General features: G+C 38.0%; 1 protein-coding gene and 1 pseudogene across 1 annotated transcript in view; both read left to right on the plus strand.

Annotated features, from left to right (window-relative positions):
• Window positions 1-24,993, plus strand: part of SKAP1 (src kinase associated phosphoprotein 1) — a 276,798-nt gene that overhangs the window by 151,002 nt on the left and 100,803 nt on the right. The gene's annotated exons all lie outside the window — the stretch shown is intronic.
• Window positions 19,855-19,987, plus strand: LOC123930309 (annotated as a pseudogene).

Here is a 24,993-nt window from a genome sequence, read left to right on the forward strand (position 1 = left end):
ACAGGAGTGGTTTTTGTTGTTGTTTTTGCTTATTGACCTAATTATATTTATTCACTTATTTTACCACTTCCAACTTAAAATGTCCTTTTTTTCTCCAGAGATTTGTTAAACTTTCACCTTTCTTCTGGTTTTCTGTAATTCGACTTCTATATTTATATTTAATTCAGGTGGAATTTATTTTGACATCTAGTGCGAGATGAGCATCTGAATTTATTTCCTTCCAAATTGCTACCTTTCTCAGAATTATTTATTGAATCACACTCTCTTACCTGTGTGTCTTATTTATCATATATTCGCTTATTACATATGAAAGGAGCTCTTTATTCTGTTAAATTGATCTGAATATTTTTTTGCACCAGTACTAGGATGTGTTGTAGCTCTTTAGTGTTTTAATAATTGTTAATGTCAGTCATTACATTTCTTTTTCAAAATTTCAAAATGCTATTTTCCTCTTTCTATTTTTCCTAGAAACTTTAGAATTGTTTTTATCAAGGGCCATAAAAATCTTACTCTGATTTTAGTTGGTATAGCTTTAAACATAAAACTTGACTTGACTCTCTCCACTTTGTACAAATTATTTCCAGTCTTAGAAGCATTTCCCTGTCGGCAACAGCAGTGGATACACGTTATCCGTGGTGACTCAGGAGTTTGTAAGTTCAGGGATAGCCTGTGTTCTCCTAAAGTGCCTGTATTGGAGAACTGTGCCACTCTCAAGTACCATATGTAATACAGGTTTTGTTGCTTTTTAAATTAGTCCTTTATAATCCTGTTATTTCTGTCTGCTGTTCTGAGTGTTAGCTACTGTTAGGTTACCCAGGACTGATGTACTTTGCATCGTCTTCCTGTTTTTAAAATTGGCTTATTATATTAGGTTGGAGACTTCTTCAAGTTTTCTTTTTTGAAACTCTATAGAGTAATGTCTGTTTTTCAAGGATTTTACGAAGTTCATTTTGTAAACTATTCCAAACCCTGAATGATTGTTATATTAACTACCTGTATGATCTCAGGAAAGTCATTTAAATTCTCTGATCTTAAACTTTCTTGTCTATAAATTGGGCATAATAATACGTACATGAGGTAGTAATAATGGCAGCTATAAACAGCTTCTATGTAACAACTCAGGAAATGATGCATCTTACCATTCTCCCATTCCCTCTGTTTATCTGTTGATAGCAACTTTGCCAGTCATCCCTGCCTTTGGTTCCATAATTACCCTTCCTAAGGGAGTTCCTAAACGTCTCCCCTGGCTCAGTACCTAAGGCCAAATGGAGAAAGAATAGAGATACAGCAAATAATTTTGTAAGCAATCTAGCATTAAATTAATTGATACTGAATTAATTACAAATCATTTTCATAATAGCAAATGAAGCTAAACCAGTGTTCATAACCCCTCTTTAGAAAAATAAAGAGGTTTAGAAAATTATCATTTTATAAGTTATTAATGATTAATATAGAGCAATAATTTGGGTGTAAACCTTAATGCCTTATATACAGAGTGCCTATTAGTACCAAGTGGTAATTCTAAGTGTAAATGCTGATCATGACCTCTGAGAGCCAAAATCATTGATTAAATGAGCATGTTCAACATTAAAGTGTGTGTGTTCAATTAAAATTGATTTTGGGAGAACTCTCCAACTACTGTTCCTTATGCTCAACTTTATTTTCTCATTGTGAAAACGAAGTAAAAATTGAGGTATTGTTTAGGTTAAATCCTGTATGTTGAGGAGTATCTTATTTTGTTTTTTCTCTCTAAGGCCTAATAACACATATACCTACTTCATGGCTTAATTTCATTCTATCATAGGGAAGGCTTTTTAGTGACCATAATTCAGAAGTTGAAATTTTATCTAAAGAAGATCCTAGATATTGTAGGGGCATCCAGAGCCCGGAGTATGGGGAGAGATGGGGAAAACAAAATGGAGAAAAGAGTTCTGTTTACTCTCTATCACATTTTTTCATATCCGATGTACGAATTCTGTCGTCTGCTGTTTTCTCTGAGAGCTTTTCTTAGAGCAGTGAAAGCATTATAGGTTCAGTGTAGTCATATTCACAGAAAGAAAAACAATTTCTATATTTTTGAACATTTCCATTTCATTCACCTAAGAATACTCTAGTAACTATAGGGTAGAAATATTATTTTTGAATTTTTAAAAAGAGAGAGAAAGAGAAGAGGAATGAAGAAAAGAAACCAGAATTTTAAAAATGTAATTGACTTCTAGATATGGACCTGATTTCTTGCACTAACAGTTTCAATACTGTATTTGTGGCTGTATACAGCATAATTAGTATCTCATGGGCAACAACCATCCATCTGTTCCCATAGATGGAAACGTCTTTAAATAATAAAGGAACTCCTTTCTGACATAAATGCTCTCTGCTGTTGAAAGCTAAGTAGAAATATATAGCATAATGGGTGCATCAGTCCTTCATTTACATTGCGACCTATCTAACTGCATCTTATAAAATCTCTTATTTTTAGTAAATACTTCAGTTGAATAGACTGGGTTGGGTCTTCGTTTTTGGTTTTGTTTTAGACTACCCCTAGAATGTTTCCAGCTCACTCACAGGTTAATAATCACACAATGATGTGGTGTCAGCCAAGTCAAGTCCTGACAAGGAAATGGGAGCCCTGTTCAGAGGAGAGATGAGTAAATATCCCAAGGGAGGAATCAAACAACAAGCAGTCACTTTTCATAAAGACAAAAATCACCAAACTTTAAAAAAAAAAAAAAAGGTTTAAAAAAATAAGTTTCACTGAGAACTTGGACAGTATAAAAAAACGCGCAGATGGTAAACTTCTAATGGAAGAGACATTTGGGAGTATGACCAGCAGCACGTCCCACCTGCCACAGGAGTTTGTCTTTGGGCAGATACAAGTCCCTAGTTGGGGTGGGGGAGTGAAAAAATTACAACCAGGTGGGTTAGACACACCTCTAGCCAGAGTGATATTCCTAAGCTGTTCACGTCGCTGATGGCAACAACACTAGAATAAAATAAAATGTGAAAACAGTGTGCTGATCTTTAACTACCACGTCCATATGCTTAAAAAAATCATCTAAAGTTCTGTGTGCCTTTTCTGAACAGACAGTAGCACATACCACAGTTTCATAGGTTTCTTGCTAACAAAAGACCCCCCGATCTGTGAGAATTAAACTTTATTTTAAAGCCTTTTGGGCTTCGATGTGAACTAACTTTCCAAATTAAAACCGCATCCAGGTACTCTTTCTCTTTAACATTTTGGGACCCACTAAATCTCACCCCACACACAAATCCTATAAAGAGTGTGTATTGTCTCAAATAGCTGGAGAGGAGAGCAGCTTTCCCCATTGCTCACCAGAGCCTCCGTTCTCCCCAACAGAGTCATGTTTTTAGCAAGGTTCCTGTGGGAAACCTGTTTGTGAAAGTGGCATTTGTGATTCAGACTTCAGCTCCCCATGCCAGCTTCGGAAAGTCAAACAGATGTTTCCTCGTTTACTGCAGCATAGCTCATCACTTATCCCAAGAGGAAAATCAGAAGAGGCTGGGGACAAGCGCAATTCTGTCAGCCAAGCCACAAGAAAATGGAGATAGAGAGAGGGCTTGTGTGTGTGTGTGTGTGTCTGTGTCTGTGTCTGTGTGTGTGTCTGTGTGTGTTCTAAATCTGATTAAATATGAGTTTAAACTTTGCTTTATTTAAAATACATTCATCTACAGGAAATTTTACCCTCCACCTAAATTTCATTTTCTACTCCCTTTTCTCTCCCTGTTTCCCAGCAAAGTTCAGTATCTTTGATAGGCCTCTTTGGAGTACAGTCTTTGTGCTTTTCAGTTTTGCTTGGGATTAATAGGTTGTTTGAGAGCAAAGCTTAGCTCTTGATTTGTTTTGCAGGAATAACAAGACCAAAAGTCATTTCTTATTCACATGCATCAAAACACTTGCATACTCCCAAAAAAGCAAATAAAATGTATTTTGAATCTCACCACACCACATTGATGTGGCCAGGGAATTACACTCATTAAATGGATTTACAAAGAGCTGGGTAGCATAGAGTGGAAAACAATATTGCACTAAGCCTGAACTAACAGTAAGCGGGACACAGTAAGTCTTTCTCATTTCTGACCCATATATTTTTAAAGCATAGTAGTGACAATTTTTTAAGCTAGAAATCAAGTTGCTATAGGAAGTATTTTTAAAAATCCGCTTTAAGCATTCCCATGTTTTTGTTTTGGACATAGAGTAGATGTAATCTTGCCTAATTGTAATCCAGAGTCAGATTTTTAAGTTGGATTTTTTGGAAAAAAGATTTGCTGTCTCTTTGCTTGGAATGAATTTCTCTAGTCCCAGGCCTGAGACTGGTGGAAGGGTTATGGCTGATTGAGAAGGTTCTCTGCGGATGTGTGTCTCTTTCTCTCCCTTTCAGACGTTCTCGTTTTCTCTCCTCTCTTGCTCTGTGCGTACGCAGAGTCTGTGTTTCAGGAAAAGAATGTGGGCTAAAAGAACTAATGGTCCGACTGTCCATCAGACTGGGCAGCAATGGAGGTCATCGGGCGGTCAAAACCAAATAATTTCAGCCTGTTCCTAAAGCCCCTGAAGCTGTTGACTCCATGACTGGAGTTCACTGCCTCTTGTTGCTTCTGTATCCTCTGAAACCTGGGAGTTTTATTTTTGGAGACAAGAACAGACATAGTTTCTCCCTAGCAACTGTGTGTACACAGTGCCTGCCATTCAGCACTGGCTCAGGTTAGCTTGCCCCAAGTATACAGTCAGTGCTCCTTCTTGATACATGTCTGCCCTGAATAGACAATAGACCAGATTCCAAACCTAGAGGCTCCCCAAATATTGGAAGAGTCTGAATAATATATGTGCTTGTTTTGAAGCGCATTGTCATCTAGAAATTTTTTTTAATCTTTCAATAGAAAATATTTTCTCTTTTATAAAAGGATCTGATGTTCTTAATGCGAAACTTCCTACAGGCACATATTTTAAGGTAACTTCCAGGTTTCCACATTCATACAGAACAGATGGGAGTGGAAGTGGTTTCAGAGTGCTGACAACTCCATTAAAAATGTTTTAAAAATCCATAATCCATAAATCTGAGCCACATATTGGTTATATTCACAGCCCCTTCAGTATTTCTTGTACCCTATTTGTGAATACCACCACCTGCTGGCAGTTAATAGCTCTTACAAGAATCAATCTAAAAGTCAATATTAAATAAAATGTACATGTTTTTAAGTCGGTAAGTTTTTGAAATGATGATCTGTTTACTGCATCATTTTGAAACACCCTAGCCACAATTAATTCACCAAAACTTTTTAAAGGGCATTAAAAAACAAATTGCACGTGGAATATTGTTTTGAAATGAAAGTTATTTTTTATTTCTACTTAATTCCAGCTTTTGATTATCTTTTCACCTTCTTTTTCCCTGTCCACAACATTTAGAAGTACAAGTTGGAGTTACAGTTCTACTTCCTTCATCTGCCCACTCTCTAAAAGTATTTGTGTGCAGTGAAATAGCTACATATGGGAAAAGAGGAGGGGCAGGAAAGCATGGAAAATCCACAGGCTGGATAATTAAGTGTTGACTTCTAAAGATTATGTCTGTGATTGAGGGATTTACCACCCTTATTTTGGCATTGACTCATAAAACATATGTTCACAAAATCTGTTTTATGGGTTTTTTTAACAGGGTAGGAAATTTTAAATGTATAATAAAATAGGCAAATCAAATCTTCATGCAGTGATACTACAATACACTGTTTCCTTTTCATTGTTCAAATCTTAACTCATCAAACAGAAATATGCTATACTGCTTTATAATAAAATAAAATACAATGTCACTATGGCCCAAAACAGTGAATGACAAAATTTTATGGATTAAAATAATCCCAAACTAGTTTTCAAAAAAAAAAAAAAAAGTGCTGTTTCAATTCTAAATCTGTGTTCCTAGAATTTTCTTCACATCCTTAAAAATGCGTCCTGGTCCAATTTTACTGTATACCTTTAGCCAAATCATTCTTTATATCCAATAAGGCTACTTGAAATGTACAAGGTAGGAACCAAACTCAATAATAATTTCTTCTTAAATGTGTTTTTCTAACCTCCTGATTGAGGGCTGTCCTACAGATGGATGGTTCTCTCTGTTGCTCCAATGGTGAGATGCTCTGACATCTCAGCCACTCTCCTAGAATTTTTAGTTTGCTATACTAATGTCACACTGTATTCAGTATTTCAGGCAGTTAGAAGTTTCAGGTCTTTGACGCCAAGAAACAAAGCCTTACTGAAACTTGGTTGTACTTACATAGCCTGGTGGTGATTTTTATGTGCTATCTGGAGAAGAATGAAATTGATGCAATGCCATTCTGAGAGGAAAAATGCCTTCCAGAGATTTTGCTCCCGAGGTAGTTTTCACAGAACTTTTTCGGTATTCTTTCATAGGGGGCAGGGGGCTTCCCGATCATAAAACAAGGGTAACCTCTAGTGTCACAAGAGAGGGAGGAACAGAGGGGTAGTGAAGGAGGGCACCAAATCTTTTTTGATGATGAAAATCTAAGTAACTCTTTAATTCCATTAAAAAACTTTCTCTATAAATCAGAATTTTGGGTTCAGCCTGGCCCTTACTTTTGGAGTATTTTGGAGATTTTACAGTTTTTTCCCCCTCTGCATCTAATCACTGCTGGGAGGGCTGACTTATGCCCCCTTGCTGCTTACGTTTGAAAGGTCACTAAAACAATGACTAGGTTTTCTGCAGGCTCCACCTACCACGCTGTCAGTGAGCTCAGCTCCACCCCGATCCTCAGCTGTAAAGCGCCCCCTACTGTTCCTATGAGGCCAGTGCACTAACGATACTCAGGTCTGCGCTTCCTGGCACTCCCCTGCTTATAACAAGACCTGCTGCCACAATTTCTTCTTATGCTTTGTAAGGGTCTGTTCAGAGCAAGCCACTGTTCTCTTGGACCCCATCCTCACTGTCTTTAGTGATTTTAAGTAATCCTTTCAACTAACTCAAATAAAAGCACACATGAAACATTCTCTCCTTGGAGAGCATGGCACCAAAAATAGTCAAGGAATGGCCCCTGCCCTCCTGGGACTTGCAAACTTGGGGGTCATCCAGACATAAACACAGGCATAATGATTTTAATACTGGAATGCAATACTGCAATGTGATAATTACTAAAATAGATTTTTTTTTTTAAGTATTGTAGTGGAGAGAGATTAATTCCACCTGGGAGATTCTGAAAGGCATTTTGGAGTAGGTGGATTTTAAATTGAATCCTAAAAGATGAATAGAAGAAGAGTGTTCTAGGCAGGGGAACAGTAGTATTGAGAAGTGACATTTGCTTTCATCAGGTTTCTTGCATCATTCGACTTCTTGGTTGCCTTTGTTGTTAACTGCATGGTTAACCAATTAAGGCAAGGAGAAAAGCTGATTTGAGATAACCATGGTGTGAAAAAGCTTTGATCTGGACATTTCCTTTCCTTTCTTTTCACACGGTGATTGTGATATGAATAACATCATTAACTTTCCTTTTTCTTCTTAGAATTCGTTCACCTGTTTCTTTCCATCTAAATTCACACACACACACACACACACACACACACACACACACACACTCCTATCTCTAGAATTTATTCTTGGACTATCTCAGTTTCTACTATGAACTCCACAAGTCAAATCAATTAGATTGAATTGATAATACAACTTAATGACCCTGCTTGTCTTTGCAGGTAAACTTGAGAACAGAATGCATCTAAGTGCCAACTCATTAACCTTGAAAGACAATTCAGGTGGCTTTATTCTATTTTATTCTATTTATTCCAATGTTTGTTTAGAGTTGAGCACACTTTAAATATGTCTACCTTGTTTAATAGCCTCTTGTTGTACACAGTTTTTTGATGGACTCAATTGATATTTTTCATTAAAGACCAAACCCTAAAGAGCTCATTCTCCTTCCTCTTTTTTTTCTTCCTCTCCAATTTACATTCAAACAGGAGATTTCTTAATGGCTTCTTAAAATGCTAACTTACTAGTTTTAAATGTCTGTGTTTCACGCTGCCAACCACAGAGTTTCTTGTCCGCATGAAATTTCTAATTCTTACTCTGGGCTTTGTGGAAAACAATTGTCCAACCCTTCTCTCTTTACAATTTTTCCAATTTTCTCATCTGTGCTGTTCACTCTCCATGCCATGGATATCTTCATTACGAGACTGGGAGGATTTTAGTCCCTGAAGACAAATATTTTATTAGCTCTTAATGGTGATCTGCTACGGAAGGTTACATTTCAGGACATTATTTATTTTAGTATGTTTGTAACTTGTTTTTAAGGAGGTTCTTTCCTCTTTTTACGTTTCCAACGGAGAAAATTCATCCAGAAATGTCTCCACTGCCACCTACTTGCAGTCTGGAAATTTACATGCACCTGGTTTATCAAATAAAGCCACTATTTTTTTTTTCCTGCATGGCAAGATTACTGAGGAGAATACTGTAGGTGGCATTGTGGATTCTTCTCGTGTTTTTAAAGGCATGGGTTTTGTGAAATTGCTAGAAAAATGCCTACATTATAGGATTTTTACTAACATTTGTGGAAGCGGTTTTTTCTGTAAATGTGGTTTGTCTTCTTCTATGATAATTGCATTGCTACAAATTATATAGGTAACAGTCTAAGTGAAAATACCCTTTCTAAATGCTTTATTCATATTTATATTAGGTTTACGTTGCTATAGTCATAACCCTTAATAACTTCTTATAAAGCACGTTATATAACGCATTCATGATTATGCAATGGAAAGCTGTTACCTAGCACATTGTAAAAGACAGACATTTTAAAAAACAATATATGTTCCTATTTAATACAGAGAGATGAGTTATCAGACACCGTGTGTACTTGTAATTTCATAAATAATAATAAGGTATGCGTAAATGGCTCTTTAATGCCCAATGTTATTATGTAGAGAAGAAAGTGAACTATTCTAATATAATAATAGATATGAGAATTTTGAGTTATTTTTTCTTCTCATCATAGCAGTGACCACTCTATGCCTAATGATTTCATTTTATTGCATATCCCCTAGATGGAAGCTTAAAGATTTGACATTGTTATGTGTTTTTTTAATACAGGTTATTCTACGTTTTATTCAGCCTCCTAAAAGTATATTGCCCTGTCTTAGCATATTTAACTGGAGAGCCTAGCTTAAGTCATTTTTGCAGCATGTTCTGTAGAATCTCCCATTTTTAAAAAATTATGAGCATCTAAGCATCTGCTTAAAATTTTAATTATTTCCCAAACTTCACCTACTTCATTTTTGTCAATTTTCCTATCAGGTAACTAGACTCAATTTTTCAGAATATTTTTGGACAGTGTTATTTAATCATTCTTAACCTGAGAAATCATTTGGATCACATTGTAGAATATGCATTTACATATGAAAACATATGATTAGTGACAAGAGATACTCCTTTCTCATGAATGTGGAGCTGGCTGTTCAGAGGATCGGGCTGGTCCTTTTCTGAAAGCATTCAGTACTATCTAATTTCCCATCTATACAGTTTGTCCCTAAGTGACATTTTAAAAGCAGCTGTAACTTTATGGTTGTTTATGTTCAGTGACTGTAGAATGGTTGTCTAAGAGAAGTAAAACAAATCTTTGCTGTGTGTTCTCTGGCTGGTACACAAGCAGTATTATGCCTGTACTTTTAAACAACTTCTAATGTAATCTGATTTCATTTGTATGCTGCACACCCTTTTTAAGTTGTTTTTTTTTTTTAATCTCATCTAGAGAAACTGCAAGTCATTCAAGTTTCCTTAACGGCACCAATAATGTATATAAATCTTGTTAGTATGCAGTGCATTACAGAGTGGAGTGGCAGTAAAACTCCTTTGTTGCAAAGTCATGCTTCAAGGAAGCCTTCCAGATCTAAAGATAAACAGTGTGCTTGGTGAATCCACTTCATTCTGAAAGTGTCTAGAATATATTTGTCTAATAAGGGCAATCCTTTCACATAACTTAGAAACCAGGTGAGTTCTTAAGCATGTGGAAATCTGTGTGCCAGGATGAAATAAAGCTTTATATTTTGCATCCTCTCTGATAAACGCAATAGAAGAACATATTGGGCTTTATGGGAGATTTTGTTTATGGTGTTATTCAGGTAAACAGAGACCTTTCAAATTTCAATATCAAAAGCACCATCAGAAGACAGTGCTGGTGGGAATACCGACAATTTACTGCATAAGGGCATCCTTGTAACTGGTCAAGAATCCGGACTGTCTTGGTGTAAGGTGACAAAACACTAGCGTGTCCCACCGACAGCTTTTTTTTTTTTTTTTTTTTTTTTTTTTTTTTTTTTTTTTTTTTAAAGATTTTATTTATTTATTTGACAGAGAGAGATCATAGGTAGGCAGAGAGAGTGAGAGGGAAGCAGGCTCCCTGCAGAGCAGAGAGCCGGATGTGGGACTCGATCCAGGATCCTGAGATCATGACCTGAGCCGAAGGCAGCGGCCTAAACCACTGAGCCACCCAGGCGCCCCCACCACCGACAGCTTTTTGCTGGCACTTGGGACAAGAAGATGGGCAGGCTAGAAGGTGACTTTCCCTGGCAAACTCCTAGTGTTGGGGCACTTCTCTCATCCACGTGGCCCATACCCAAAGCAGCTCTCCCTTTGTAAGTAGGTCAGCCCCTTGCAGGCATGCAGGAGATAGACAGACAGCCTCCAGGGCTCCAACTGTCAGCTCCTTTTCTGCTTCAAGAAATGAAGAAGCTCCATACAGCACAGTTATTTTTTAAAAGACTATAATAAGTTACAGTTATGGGTCATGGTAGTTTTTTCTATAGTGTTATTACCATTATTATCTTCTACAGCAGTAAAAATTGATTGTTCAGATGAGCAGTGTGAGAGACCCTCAAATTCAGGCAGCAGGACTAAATCTCCCATCTGGATGACGAAAAAGAAAGAAAGGAAGGAAGGAAGGAAAGAAAGAAGGAAAGAAAGGGAAGGAAGGAAGAAAGAAAGAAAGAAATGGAAAGAGCAAGAGCATATTATCAACCTGCTACTCTTCTCCCCCCCGCCATGACTTACTAGCAAATTTTATAAATGTCCATGGATGTACCACAAATATACCCCTCTATGTGAAACTACACTGTGAAGTTGTAAATTTTAAGTGTGCGACCATCTGCCCTCCGTTTTGGTCGTCTTCACCCCTATCTGCATTACTGCTGTAGTTACAGTAACTTCTTACTTAGCTCCCCATGTGAGATTTGTGTGTATAATCAAATGGCTTAAATAGTGTTTGGATACATATTTGTGAGTTCAGGTAAATATGAAAAGGCAAACATTTTGGAGCCCCAGAGCGTGTTAACAGAGAATACAGCTAGTGGTTAAAACAGGGACCATGAGTCAGGAATCCTTGAGTTCCTGACCTGCAGCAAGCTACAGTAGTTGCCAGACTCAGTAGGCAATGAAACTTGTTTTAAAATGTTTCAAGATAGAGATTTTAAAATATAATAAAATACATTTAAAAGTACAATATGCTAGGTTTTCATACAATTATTGTTGGTAGCTTTAAAAATTGAGATTGTGGAAATAACATTCTGTGTTCTCTCATTCCTTTACCACACCCCAGTTCTTTGGCATCGTCCATGCACTTAATCAAGTAAACTTATAAACACTTAATAAAACCCTCTTTGACTTTAGGGGGTATTTCGAATCCTTCTAAAATCACAGGAGTGCCAGCAGTGTTTGGACCAAGTGTCTTGTGATATTGGCTCTATTCCATCTTGAGATGTGGCCACTCTCCCTTCCATATTGAGATATATTTCACGATCATTAATAATGCATCAACCACATACCATTTCTAGAAATATTTTTTATTTATAGCTTGGCTCCTTCCTTCCCCACCTCCCAATTGCCAAAGGAGCCCTCAGAGCCTTCTGCCTCATATTCACCCTCCTTCTCTCATATCATAGGCATTGTCCTTTAGAAGACTTTCTCAGCACAGATGGATAGGTCAGTCCTGTTCTTCCACGAATCAGCGCATCTCCAAGAGGACAGGGAGTTTCTCTTCATGAGGCTTTAAGAACACTGCCTCATAGCTGTTCTGAAAAGTAAGAGGACTGAGGTGCTGGTGGAGGTCTAGTTTCCTTCACTGTCAAGGCAAAAGTAGGACTGTGTCATGCCACAGACTGAAAGAAACATACAGTTTTGGGACCCTGAAAATACTTGTATTTCCTTTTATGTGTATGCTTGATATTAAAATTTTTAATTTTTTGCTCAGAGTTTTCATCTTTAAATACTTAATTTTCATTGATAGTCATTTTCAACCATGGATGTTAATTATTTGTACAGTTTTTTTTCCCTTTTCATCATGTAACATCACACCATCAATATTGTCATATGGGATTGACTGACTTGAATTTTTCTCTCTTCCTCTACTCCCTAGACCTTCTTGACGTAGTTCCATGTGTGAACTCCTGCACACACACACACACACACACACACACACACACACACACACATTTTGGCAAACCAAAGAATACACATGAGTACGAGGAAAGTGACAGATGCACAGGGGTAACAAGCGAGGAGGAAACCATGCTAAGTCAGGTGATTTTATAACCTTATTTATATTGATTTAAAAATGCATTCTTTGCAGAAGCCTTTTCCCTTTGCTCTTTTGCCTGTTAAACTGCACAAGAAGGAGAAACCAGTGATAGTCAGAGCGTTAAGCAGAGAGCGGACAGTAGCGATTTAGTAAATATTGCGGTGTCAGTTTTATTTCATTTACACAATTTATTTCATTGAGAAATATTGGGTAAAATAGATTTCCAAAACAAACGTTATGACTTATATTCTCTTAGGGTGAACCGACTGCATTTCTCATAAGCTGAGGCTGCAGATCTCTTCAAAGGAAACATTACGGGGGTTGATATTACAAACCTCAGAGATGGCTCTTAGGGTGGGGAGTTTGGGGGGCCTGAGACTAGAATGTTTGAATAACATGAAATAATTGTATAACAAAAACCTTAATCTCTGGCCACATCTTGTTTAAGTTAGGGAAAATTGTAATATTCAACTTTCTGGCTGGAAGGTAAGTCTCTTTGCCAGATTACATAATGAGCCATTTTAGGGAAATTGTTGTGAATTCAATAATTACATAATGCTTCAGAGGAAGGTCATGATTTTTTTATGTTACTGTATTCTTCTTTCTAATGTGCAACACATCTGTCTTTATACATATATTTAATAAGTGTTCATACACAAAGAAGAAAAATCCTATTTTATGTGGCTAAGAAATAAAAAAGCACTTGCCTATAAGTAGTGGAGCAAAATGGGAGACCCAGAAAGGAGCACAGGTCACCTCTAATGAGTACAAACAGATGACTTCAGTCTCTACTGTTAGACATAATTCTGATTTAAGATCCAGTCATTTTGTCTGGCTTTAATTTTAATTATATTCTGTTAATTAAAAACAAGATAAGCCCAAGAAGAGTTTTAGACTTATTCCTCTCCATTTCTTCACCAAGAATGAAGCTTATCACCATCTGCCTCTTTCCCTGGGTCCCTCCGCTATGATGACGTTCAGCATTAGAAGGGGGAGCACTAGCCCATCCCAGAGAGGAGCTTCCATTTCATTTCAGTATGTAGAGAAATTTCCGTGAAAGGAAAAGAAGAAATCTCAACCGCTTTCCCAAAGGAAAAAGAAACACAGAACCTCAAGCTTTAAGAAAATTTAGGTCTCTTGGGATTGTACCACAGACTTTCAGACCGTTGCTTGATGATGTTAGAATTGTATGAGCTTGAGTGATTGAAGTTCACATTTTTATCGCTTTGAATTTATAGAATTTAATGGTGTTTCTAGGTGACAGAAGTATAGGGGAATCCTTGTCACTTTAAGGAGGTATATTACCAAATTTAGGTAAATCTTCCTTTCTTCCAAGAAAACATAAAGAAGAGACTTCATGTCTTGCATCTAATAGGCACTCAGTAAATGTGAAAGCATTAATTAATATCCCATGAACACTCTCAGAAAGCTCATGTGTTGTCAGAATTCTCTAAAGTAACTTGGCGATAATGTAAGGAAGTATGGATATTAACAAACCTTGCTCTTCTCTTTAATCATACACGTATGTATGTGTACACCTGGAGTTTGTACTCTATTCATGCCCATGGTTTCTTATACTGGGTGTGTATCCAGAAACTAGCTTAAATTTCTCAAACTGTGTGTGCGTTATGTAGAAGGCATGGATTAGAGAGTTAAATCAATACGTCCAACAGCAGCAAATGCAATTGATAATGTGTAAATTGTATATATCCCATCTTAGCATCGTGATTAGGACTGAAAGTTACTTCACACATGGTGCATCATGAACTGGAGAGGGAAAAAAAGAAAAGACAACATTTCCTGAAAGAAGTTTCTCTTACCAAAAGTTTTCCTAGTGTTATTTTTATAGCCGAGTGAGAGAGAATTTACAGGGAGCTGAAATCATTGAAGCTAATTAGTTGAATGGCCCTATTATTTATCCAGGGACACGTAGTACAATAATTGCTATTGCAGGTTTGAAGCATCTCAGGGATATTAATTCCAGAGCTTTCATGTCATCTCAGTACAGTAAAACTTCCTAATGGCACCCTGAAGGTGCATAATCTCATTTTAAAACTACTTTTTCTTATTTTTTTCTGAAGGAACTGGCAGAATCTCCTTCCATAAAAGCTGAAAAAGGGGAAGAACTCATAATATTTTCCTCATAAGAAAGCAGTTATATTTTCTTATTATTTTTTTTTTTTTTACCGTGTGACCTTTCCTACCTTCTGATGAGGGGTTTGCTAAGGCACTTTATCAAAAGTTTATCTGAACTCTGCTTCCTTGCCTCCCCTTGGTGGCAGCCAACATATCTCTGGATCTCTCAGGGGAAGATAGGGAAGGTGTGAGGTGGCATTGGCTTTGGTCCCTTCCATAGTCATTTAGAAGAGGAGGACTCATTATGGAACACAGCAGGATCCCAGTTAGGTGAGGAGAGCTAAGTCCAGCGCCCATGCCTAAGAGAAGTCTCCTATAGCCGTCCTAACCCATCCCTAATTTGGGTCCCCTTGGAGAAAAACAACCACCATAATATGATCTCTATAAAATCACACCAAGAAATGCCACTTGTGTAATTTTAGAGGGAAATGAAGCCATTGCTCATAAAACTGCTAGCACTGTCTTGAGTCAAGACTAGTGTTGGCTGTTTGGCAGACATCCCACACTCATCTTCTGGAAAACCATCTCAGTTCTTTCATTTATCTGTCCTACCTCCCTTCCCCTCCACTTGCTGTTTCATTCTTGACCTCGACACAGCTGGAAAACCCAAGTTCTGACCCAGGAAAAAAAATACGGTCCAGTCTTCGAGTTTTGAGACTTAGACTCTCGAGAATCCCTTCGGACTGGGTTCAATGGGATTTGCGGGAACCATTTTATTCATGCCGCTGCCTCAGGCCTCTCTCTATCTGACCTCGCCAGTCTCCGGGGAGAAAAAGATTCAGATAAAGATTCAGAGCATCCCCTTCAGTAATAGCTCGGAAGCCTCACCCCCTGGCACTCACCATGCTTACTTCAGGTTGTAGTCCTTCAAGTGAGGTGTAACCAGAGGACCACAGTGATATGTCCCCATTGGGGACCAGAATGATGCCACTTGATCTGTGTTCTTAAAACCCAAGCAACGGTTTGTATCCAGTTTTCTTTCAAGATCTGAAAAGCAAATACAACTCTTACTATGCCATTAAACCCGAGAGAAGTTCTATAACATCTACCGCAGCCATAAAGCAGCAGAGACCTCCAGGGAAGCTGATGCAATTAGGAAAACCTGACTTAAGTACAGTATATAGATCAAAGTTCCCCCTTATATTGGCTGTGGTTATAAGTGGCTGGATCTATACACACACACATACAGATGCGTGCCCATGCACACACATACTATCTTCGAGTTTGGTCATTTTTATCATGGTGTCCTTCCTAATCCCTTTGTTAAGGTTTCCTCAGCTTCCTTTAAATCCAATGTAAACATATTTTATTATCAGTTCTACTCATTAAGGTCTTAAGTTGAACAACACACTAACGTGGTAATGCTCCATCCTGGTACTCCTCCTCTTAGAAGTTCATTTTAAGGATTGGTAGATTTTCCCAGGAGTCCATGGCTGTCACTGATACATGTATAAACACGGGCAAAATAACAACTAGCTTGTGGCTTATCATCATATCCAGGGCAAAATAGCACATACCAGAAAATTCTATAGGGCTGCTTTAGGGGACCTCTGCTCTTGCTAAGAACAGGACTATCTCCTTATCTGACTTTTGGGCTCAAGAAGTTGATGCTGAGTGAGAAAACCAAAATCAAACTCAAGGATTTTGTCTTTCTGTCCTATGTCAACTAAACAGACCAACTAGGTCCCTCAGGTGTGTGCTCTCCTCTTTATTTCTCTCTCTCAGTGTTTTCCTTTCTCTCTCCTCCTGTTCCATTCTCCCTTACATATATTATTTACTCAAGAATCTGTACCAACCCTTTGGGGGCTGTTAGAATCTATTTTATAGTTTGTTGGTCACTGACCTGATAAGTCATAATCGTTCAGAAAGAATCATCACAATTTTATCAGGTAAGAGCAGCTGCTGCACGGGTACAGTAAATTCTTTGACTTAAAATCTGTGCGGTTATTTTTTTTTTCCAGGAGAAATGTTAAATGAGTGCTTTATGCATGCGGTGAAAGACTGCTCTTATTTGGAATTTAACAGTGGTGTTCGGGAAAACAAAATTACCAAGGATTCAAAGAAAGAATTGAACAAGAGAGTTTGAAATTTTACGTGGTCCAACCCGTATTTGACTTCTCCTTGCTTGAGTTTTCATTTGCAAAAATAATTAATTAATTAATTTTAAAAGATGGGGGAATTATTTGTTGTATGTTTTGTGTGTGTGGCAGGAGGTGAGAGGCAACACAATAAAATTTCTAGTATTTATTATCATTTAGAAAATCGAAGCACAAAGAAAATTTCATGTTTTAATCAGTTTTATAGCTGAAATGCCTTTGAAAGCTTTTGTTTGTTTGTTTGTTTGTTTGTTGGAAAACCAAGAAAATACCAACTAAATGTCTTCAGTCACTAGTATGTCTATATCTTTTGCCCCAAGAGGGACTTTTAAGTCATTAAAGATACATAAAAATTCATTTCCAGGCCAAGCTCCTCTGTATTAAGATGGGTTTTTCTTTTCATTTTCTTCCGTCCCTTCCAAGTTATAAACTTGTGGCAACAAGGCTTTGCATAAAAATGCTGACAGACCCTTAACTATAACAATGTGATTGGTGCTACTTTCACTTTAATTTAACTTGATTTAAATGAAAAGAATGTGGAATAAAAGAGGGTATACATTTGGAGGTGATTCTGTATACTTGGTTTTAACCAACAAGCTTTATAAGTGTTCATTAAGAAACTCCACTAGGCATGTTTCCTGCTGCAGAATAGACTTTAACGGAAGAAATAAAGCTGTGAAGATTCCGTTTTCACTTTGTTTCTCGTAAAGACAGTCAGCATCCAACATAAACAACAATTTACACCCAGCATTTATTCTGGAAATTACAGTATCGTGCAGTTAACGCACACAGATAAATAATGTTTTATGGGATTCTGTGGAGCCCTTTCAGGGTAGCGGATGTTTAACCGAATTAAAGGATTTTGAGAACTCAAAGCTCTCATTTTAAGCAGGTTTAAACAGTTAATATTACAAAACACCAGCGCAGAGGAGCTGGTCCAAATATATTTTTAATGCAGTTATTTTATTTTCATGATTTCCCATTTTGGTTTTATTACCATTTGGCACCTTCCGTTCATACTAAGTTACTTGTCTCCCAGGCCGTCTCCCTCAGGATTTTGCTTGCTTTATGGTAACATTTCTTAATCCACTTTTAATCCCTTATATATCTGCAGGTGTGAAAATATCAAAAATTAACTATAATTCCTGATAGAGGAAGTTATATAACAGAGATCATGATAAAAATAAAGAATTGTGATTTTAAATAATAATGCAAAAAAACTATTCTTTTTTAAAAAGGAGTGGATTGCATAGTTAGGCTAATTTCTAACTTTTCCGTTCATGAAAAGGGGCAGTTTAAAAATCATCTTTCATTGCAATAACGATGTTGTATCGGGATACACTTGTGGTGAACATAGCACAATGTATAAACTTGTCCAACCACTATGTTGTGCATCAGACACTAATGCAACATTGTGCATCAAATACAGTAATAATAAAAAAAATTTTTAATTAAAAATCATCTTTATTTCTAGGGCAGCAAAAAAAGTTTCTTTTAAATCATAATAGATTTTAACAGTTTGGGATCATTTTAATACAAAGCATATTATAATATCGTAATCAAGGAAGGCTTATATGAAAACAGACAGGAGATATTTAAATGCCAGCATCAGTGAAGATGAGAGGCTCCGGGTGGGTACTCCTGGTAAAGACCAGCACCTCTAACCAGTAAGTCTGAGAAAACGCTCCTAAGGTGTTCTCTTACCCTTCAGAGCTATAACAAATTTATGTCATTTTCAAAAGATTGCTCCCTTTCCGTGTTGTTAGGACTACCTGGTCTCCTTTCTCACTCACTTAATGGGGCCTCTGTGCTCTCCCAGATAAGCAGTATGTGTCAACAGTTATCCGTGAGCCACAATTTTCAGTAAAATTCAAATTGTGACTTTAAATTTTACTAAAATTCTTTTTTTAATATAACCTCAGAAACAAATTATAAAGTTTTAGTATCCTTGTTTCACTCATATATTTTACACAAGATGTGATTTTCAGTACTATGATAGCATTAGTTTAACTGTGGTTAAGGTTAAGTTGGCATTTCTATTTTAAATCACTTTTTAGGCTTGAAACTTGACCTTTTAAATTCTAATGGGACTGAAGCTGAGAGAGCTAGACCAAGGAAGTGTGATTAAACATACATAAAGCCATTAAACCTGCTATGGGGCCGGCCCAGTAGTCTAATAGAACTATATTGCATTGACAAGCTCCTGTCTATTGGAGGATCTCAGAGTATTTCTATTCTTTAATTAAACTTACCTAAACCTGGGGTATATTGAGGCTAACACAACTACAGTATCTTTTTTAAAGACCTTCTAGTGAGCCTTTTTCATGACAGAAATTCAACTTCTCTTCAACTCAAAACCCCCCACATCCCCAAGCAACCCTTCCCAGTCACACCAGTCTAAGGCAGTCTCTCCGTTCTCTGAGAGCACATAATGATGTACCACTCCCTCCAGATTTGTCCTTGTGGTCTCCTAGCACTACCATATTGCTGTAACCACATGGGCTCCTCTGGGACAAGGATTACATCTTAAGCTTCTTGTCACCTACAGTTCTTAATGCAGTACCCTACACAGAGAAAACGCCCCATAATTATTTAGTGAAGGATTACCCAAACTAAAAACTAAGAGGGCTAACTTGTTCCTTTGTAGACCATCTTTCTTGGAAGACTAAACGAGTAAAAATAGAGTTAACCAGTTCTACACCAGGAAGTCTGTTCATTGGCCTCTTTTATCATTATGACTTATATGCCTTAATAGAAAGAACTTTGTTGATCATTCATTCATTCATTAGCAATTTCTAATTGAGTGCCTGCAATGGAAGAACAAGATAGACGAGGTCCTTGTCCTCATGGGGTGTTATATCCTTTTGGGGAGACTAGCAATAAAGACATAAACCAAAAAGTAAAATAATTACATATTGTGATAAGTGTGAGGAAAAAAATAAGCAGGGTATTGTAATAGAGCAATGCCCTTCCTCCTTTGGGGAAATTCATAAAGGGAGATACCAGAAATAAAGTAGAACAATGTTGCAAAATTGATGTCCAGCTGAGCTTTGCGCATTGGCAATATCGTAGCCAATGAGGTTTATCCGAGGCGCGATTATTGCTAATTGATGTCCAGCTGATATACATCACATATACATCTATGGTATATGGACTGCACTTGACACTTCCTCTTGAATTTGTTGGGGAGTGAGGAAGGGATAGAAAGAGATCTATAAAAGCACTTTGAAAAATTGAAATTGTTTCATGTGTTGGTATTGTTACTGCCCTCAGGTGGGAAAGGACATGTATAATGTATAATGGTGTTTAGTCAAACTTTGGTCAGTGACCAAAATTTCCATGGGGAAGGAAAAGAAGGCTATCCTTACATTATTGAATGAAGAAAATGAGTGATAGAGGGAAACAAATCAGAAGGTGGGCTTAATTTGCAGATTGGAGGCCCATGAAAGGGACAACATGTGTTACATGACCACTGCTTTCATGGTGCTTCATTTAGAAATTGTTCCTTGTGTTGTGCCTGGTTCTTCCCTGTTGTTTGCGACCAATCCAGCCAATCGAAATACAGGATTTGCTCTCCTACTTCTTTTGTAAATGATCGCTCCAAGATTCTCCTGTGCCCATCTTACAGTGGGACATGCACAGGAGTGCTCAGGACGTTTTGTGAAGTGAAATGTGAGCATATATATAAAGTATAAGGACACTCGAGTTCCATCAACTTTTCTGCAAACATGGAAGTACTTACTTATTGTGGCCCAGAATTGGTAGTTCAGCTCAGAGAGCTGAGTTAGAAAGAACTTTGGGACAATGAGAGATTGAAGTCCCTGGGGTGGGAACGCTGTTTCTTTCCTCCCCTGTGACATCCATTCATACATTAATTCAAATATTTGCTAAGTGCCTCCTGCTTATAGGCTCTGTTCTGAGACTTCTGAGGATAGAAATGTAAGTGTCAAAGGTGAATGAGATCTGGGGGGTTAAGACCTGTACCTAAAAATCTGCAATTTAGGAGGATATGTTTTTTTGTTTTGGGGGGTTTTTTTTTAAAGATTTTATTTATTTATTTGACAGAGAGAGAGATCACAAGCAGGCAGAGAGGCAGGCAGAGAGAGAGGAGGAAGCAGGCTCCCCGCCGAGCAGAGAGCCCGATGCGGGGCTCAATCCCAGGACCCTGAGATCATGACCCAAGCCAAAGGCAGAGGCCTTAACCCACTGAGCCACCCAGGCGCCCCTAGGGGGATATGTTTTGAGGGCTGTAGGTACTGTAGCTGCTGCAAGGAGACCAGTCAGGGTCGGACTCCAGCCACGAGGACCAAGAGGCTCAGCACTTTGCTCTGAGGTCCCTGCAAGAGTCTGGAGGCCCAGCTTGTAGCGCAAGCTGTGGCTTGATATCTTTGGGCAAATCACTTAATCTCTCCTGGCCTCAGTAAAAGAAATTAGACTATTGAGTCTCTACAGCTCTTCCAACTCCAAAACTCCATGATTCATAAAGTAGCTGTATTTGACTTGGGCCCTGAAGGATGGGTAGAAAAGTAAAATAAAGCCTTACTATTGGCATGAGAGAACCTCTGTGATGCTACAATTTCAACAGGTAAAGATGCGGGAGCATAAAAATAAGAAGGACGAACTCCAGGGTGAAGATGTGGGAAAATGCATGGTGTGCTCGGAAAACACCAAGCAGTACAATCGAACAGGGGTCACTTTATTGTAGGAGGATGATGAGAGAGAATTGCAAATCCACCCAATTTATGGAAAACTGAATTCCAGTCTAATATTCTGCTGTATTGGAGCTTTTTAAGAATGTAATTGATGCCCTTTGCTTTGGATGCCATCCCGATGACTGAATTACCTAGGATTTCCATTTTCCATACAAGTTAACACTTCCATAGCCCCTACACTTTGCCAGGCTCTGTTTTAAGTGATTTACATGAGTTAATTTATTTCATCTTTATAATACCCAATGAGAAAGGAAATATATAGAAAAGTAATTTGGAAGCAATGAAGGAAGAAATGACATACTGAAATGGAATAAAATAGGAAAATTATGAAATCTTATGGATTAAGAAATGAACTGCACTTAAACTATGACTTTAAAGTAGATTTTTTAGAAAGATTTTATTTATTTATTTAAGAAAGAAAGCAAGCGAGAGAGAGCATGAGCAGGAGAGGGGCGGCAAAGGGAGAGGGAGAAGAAGACTCCCCACTGAGCAGGGAGCCCAACACAGGGCTTAATCCCAGGACCTTGGGACCATGACCTGTATTGAAGACAGACACTCAACCCACTGAGCCACCCAAGCTCCCCTAAAGTACATTTTAGTGAAAATAAAGCAATGCTTAAAAGGGGAGACTGTGGTTATACCCATTTTGTAGATGAGAAGACTGAGGTACAGAGAAATTAAGTAGCTTTCTCCAGTTTACACAATGAGTAAGGTGTCAGAGCTGAGAGTCAAACCCATTTGTTTTAAGTACTATAGAAAGTTTTTCAGTGCTATGTTCATTTTTCTCTCTTTTAGTAACAGTATCTAAAAGCACAAGTAAAAATCAAAAGATGGAGGGGCTCCTGTGTGGTTCAGTCAGTTAAGCAGCTGCCTTCAGCTCAGGTCATGATCTCAGGGTCCTGGGATGGAGCCCTACATCAGGCTCCCAGCTCAGCAGGGAGTCTCTTCTCCTTCTGTCCCCACCTCCCTCCACACTCGTGCTCTCTCTCTCTCTGTGTCCCTCTCTCAAATAAATAAATAAAATCTTTTTTTCTTAAAAATCAGAAGACTGAGTAAAATAAGCCAGTACAGAATAACCATTCTCAAAGCATAGTGAAGGCACTTTTACCCAACTCCAGTCTGAGTAAGAAACATCTTTTTATAACCAACAGCAGCCTGTCATGATCATTATTATTTAAGAAGACTTAACTGTTTTATCAGAAAGTGTTCATTAAAATGTTGCTTTTTAAAAATCAGATTGTGGGTTATGTTTTATAAAGACTGTAGTCATAAAAGTCAATTTTGAGGATTTTACTTATTTATTTGACCAAGACAGAGATCACAAGTAGGCAGAGAGGCAGGCAGAGAGAGAGGGAGAAGTAGGCTCCCCGCTGAGCAGAGAGCCTGATGCGGGGCTTGATCCCAGGAATCTGGGATCATTACCTGAGCCGAAGGCAGAGGCTTTAACCCACTGAGCCACCCAGGTGCCCCAAAAAAGTCAATTTTGAAAAGCACACACATCCCAGAAATTCAAGAGGTGCAGTGCTCCAGCCCAGCTGAGGAGGAAGAAACTCCTTATCTTCCAAGTTCCTACCATTTTAGATTCACAGTTTTGGAGTTGCCAAGAATCCCTCAGGCAAATGGTTTTCCAAGCATAAAACTGCTCCACTGAAAGGGAGAAAAATCAGAAAGTTACTACTCCCACATGTGCCCAAATTCTGTTAAGTAACGGGGGCGTGGGGGCGTTCTTTCTCCAACCTCTGGCTAAGCAAGGACTTCGTGTTGACTTTCCATCATGTATGATCATGGTCCAGGCTCCAGACCCATGAACTAAGAGAATTCATGCAGTGTTTTGGAGGTTCTAGAAGAACAAAAGCCACTGATAGAATCCAGCGCTTTTTGTATGTTGGTTTGTCACATGTATAATTTTTAACTAATTAGTTAAGCCATTTACTTGTGATGGCATCTTCTTCTCAGTGGATCTGCATGCCCTTTGCTAGATAATTTGGTCATTTCTTTGTCTGACCAAGGACCTTCTTTGAGGTTCTCAGACTTCCTTTACTGCTCTATATCTGTGTATCCTGAGCAGAGCTTTTGGTTTTCTTCCCCCCACTCAGTTCTAAATGTTTGCCGAAATGAACCCTTCACAGGAAGTAAACTTGCCTGGCATGGCCCAGCTGTGCGTGAGGCTTGAGTGAGAGGTATTTATGACCTGACAGGAAGATAAAGATAAAGATAAAGATGAAGCTGACTCGGTGGCTGTTAGCAAGAGGAGAAGGAAATGTTTATGACCCCATCTGCTGGCATTTCAATAGGATAGAACTGCCTTTATGGCGTCAATCTCCCCTGTGACTTCCTTCCATTTGGGGAGTGATATCTTATTTCAAGATGTTCCCACCGAACACACTGTTGTCCCCTTTGTTTAGGGGCACAGGAGGAAGGAAGGACTTTGTTACGGAATGTGGGGATGGGTCAGTATTTATGGTTATGACTGAAGCTAGAGAAAAGGCTTCATTGGAGTTGATTGTATAGATCCCAAAAGCTGCCATACATTCTGCTACTTCCTTAAATGTTATCCTCACTGAAAGCAGAACCATATTAGCTCTGGTCATTAGCAGGCATTAAGGCTAACCATTTTCTAACACTATTAAAATGAAAATTACTGTAGCCTGATTTCCTTGCCCACTGTGGGGGGGGGGGGGAAATAACTTTATTTTGTTGGTTCCTTTTTTCTTGTCTTTTATTTAACTTCTCTTATGTTCCTTCTCCTCAACATTTTTTCTCTTCTCTGAAGGAGGAGAAGCTTAAAACCAACAGGTACAATGCTTGCTCAGTTCAAAATTTACATACATGTAAGAAAAGCAGCATGAAATGACCCCTGTTTTAAAACTAGCCCAGGTGAAGAGAACCTGCAGATAAGCTGATAATTCTTTGTGAGGCAATGCATTTTTAAAGTGCCAAAAATATGGGAATATTCTTACAATATTGTGTCACTGAAACCTATGTCTATATATAGATAGATGGTATTCATTTTACTGCAAAATAAGTATTTGTTTCTCAGTTTTATTTGTACTTCCCCCAGGCCTATTAGTACAGATAAAATTTTATATTAAATTGCTCAAATAATCAGCATAATATATGTAAATCAGGAACTTTAACTTCATTGGCACTATTTCTGTGGATATATATAACCATATTCAACATAACCTTTTTTTTTTCCTTTGCAAAAACAGGATTTCTTTCCTTTTTAGTGCTAAGATCCTATTTTTAAAAGATTAATTGTTTGCCAAATTACATACACAAGATGCTCAAAATTACAAAAGGAACGAATTTGCTATTGCCATTGGGTTTGTCTAATTTAAAGAACAGATGGAAGAATTTTTGTTTTGGGCTGAATCACCCAATAATAGACTTATATATCTCCTTAAGGTCATGTTTTCTTTTCACTGGTGGGATAAAGGAGAGAAGAAGATGGCTTGTTCAAGCGTCTTTCC

This window comes from Meles meles, chromosome 18 (assembly GCF_922984935.1).
Source record: "Meles meles chromosome 18, mMelMel3.1 paternal haplotype, whole genome shotgun sequence".
Taxonomy (NCBI): domain Eukaryota; kingdom Metazoa; phylum Chordata; class Mammalia; order Carnivora; family Mustelidae; genus Meles; species Meles meles.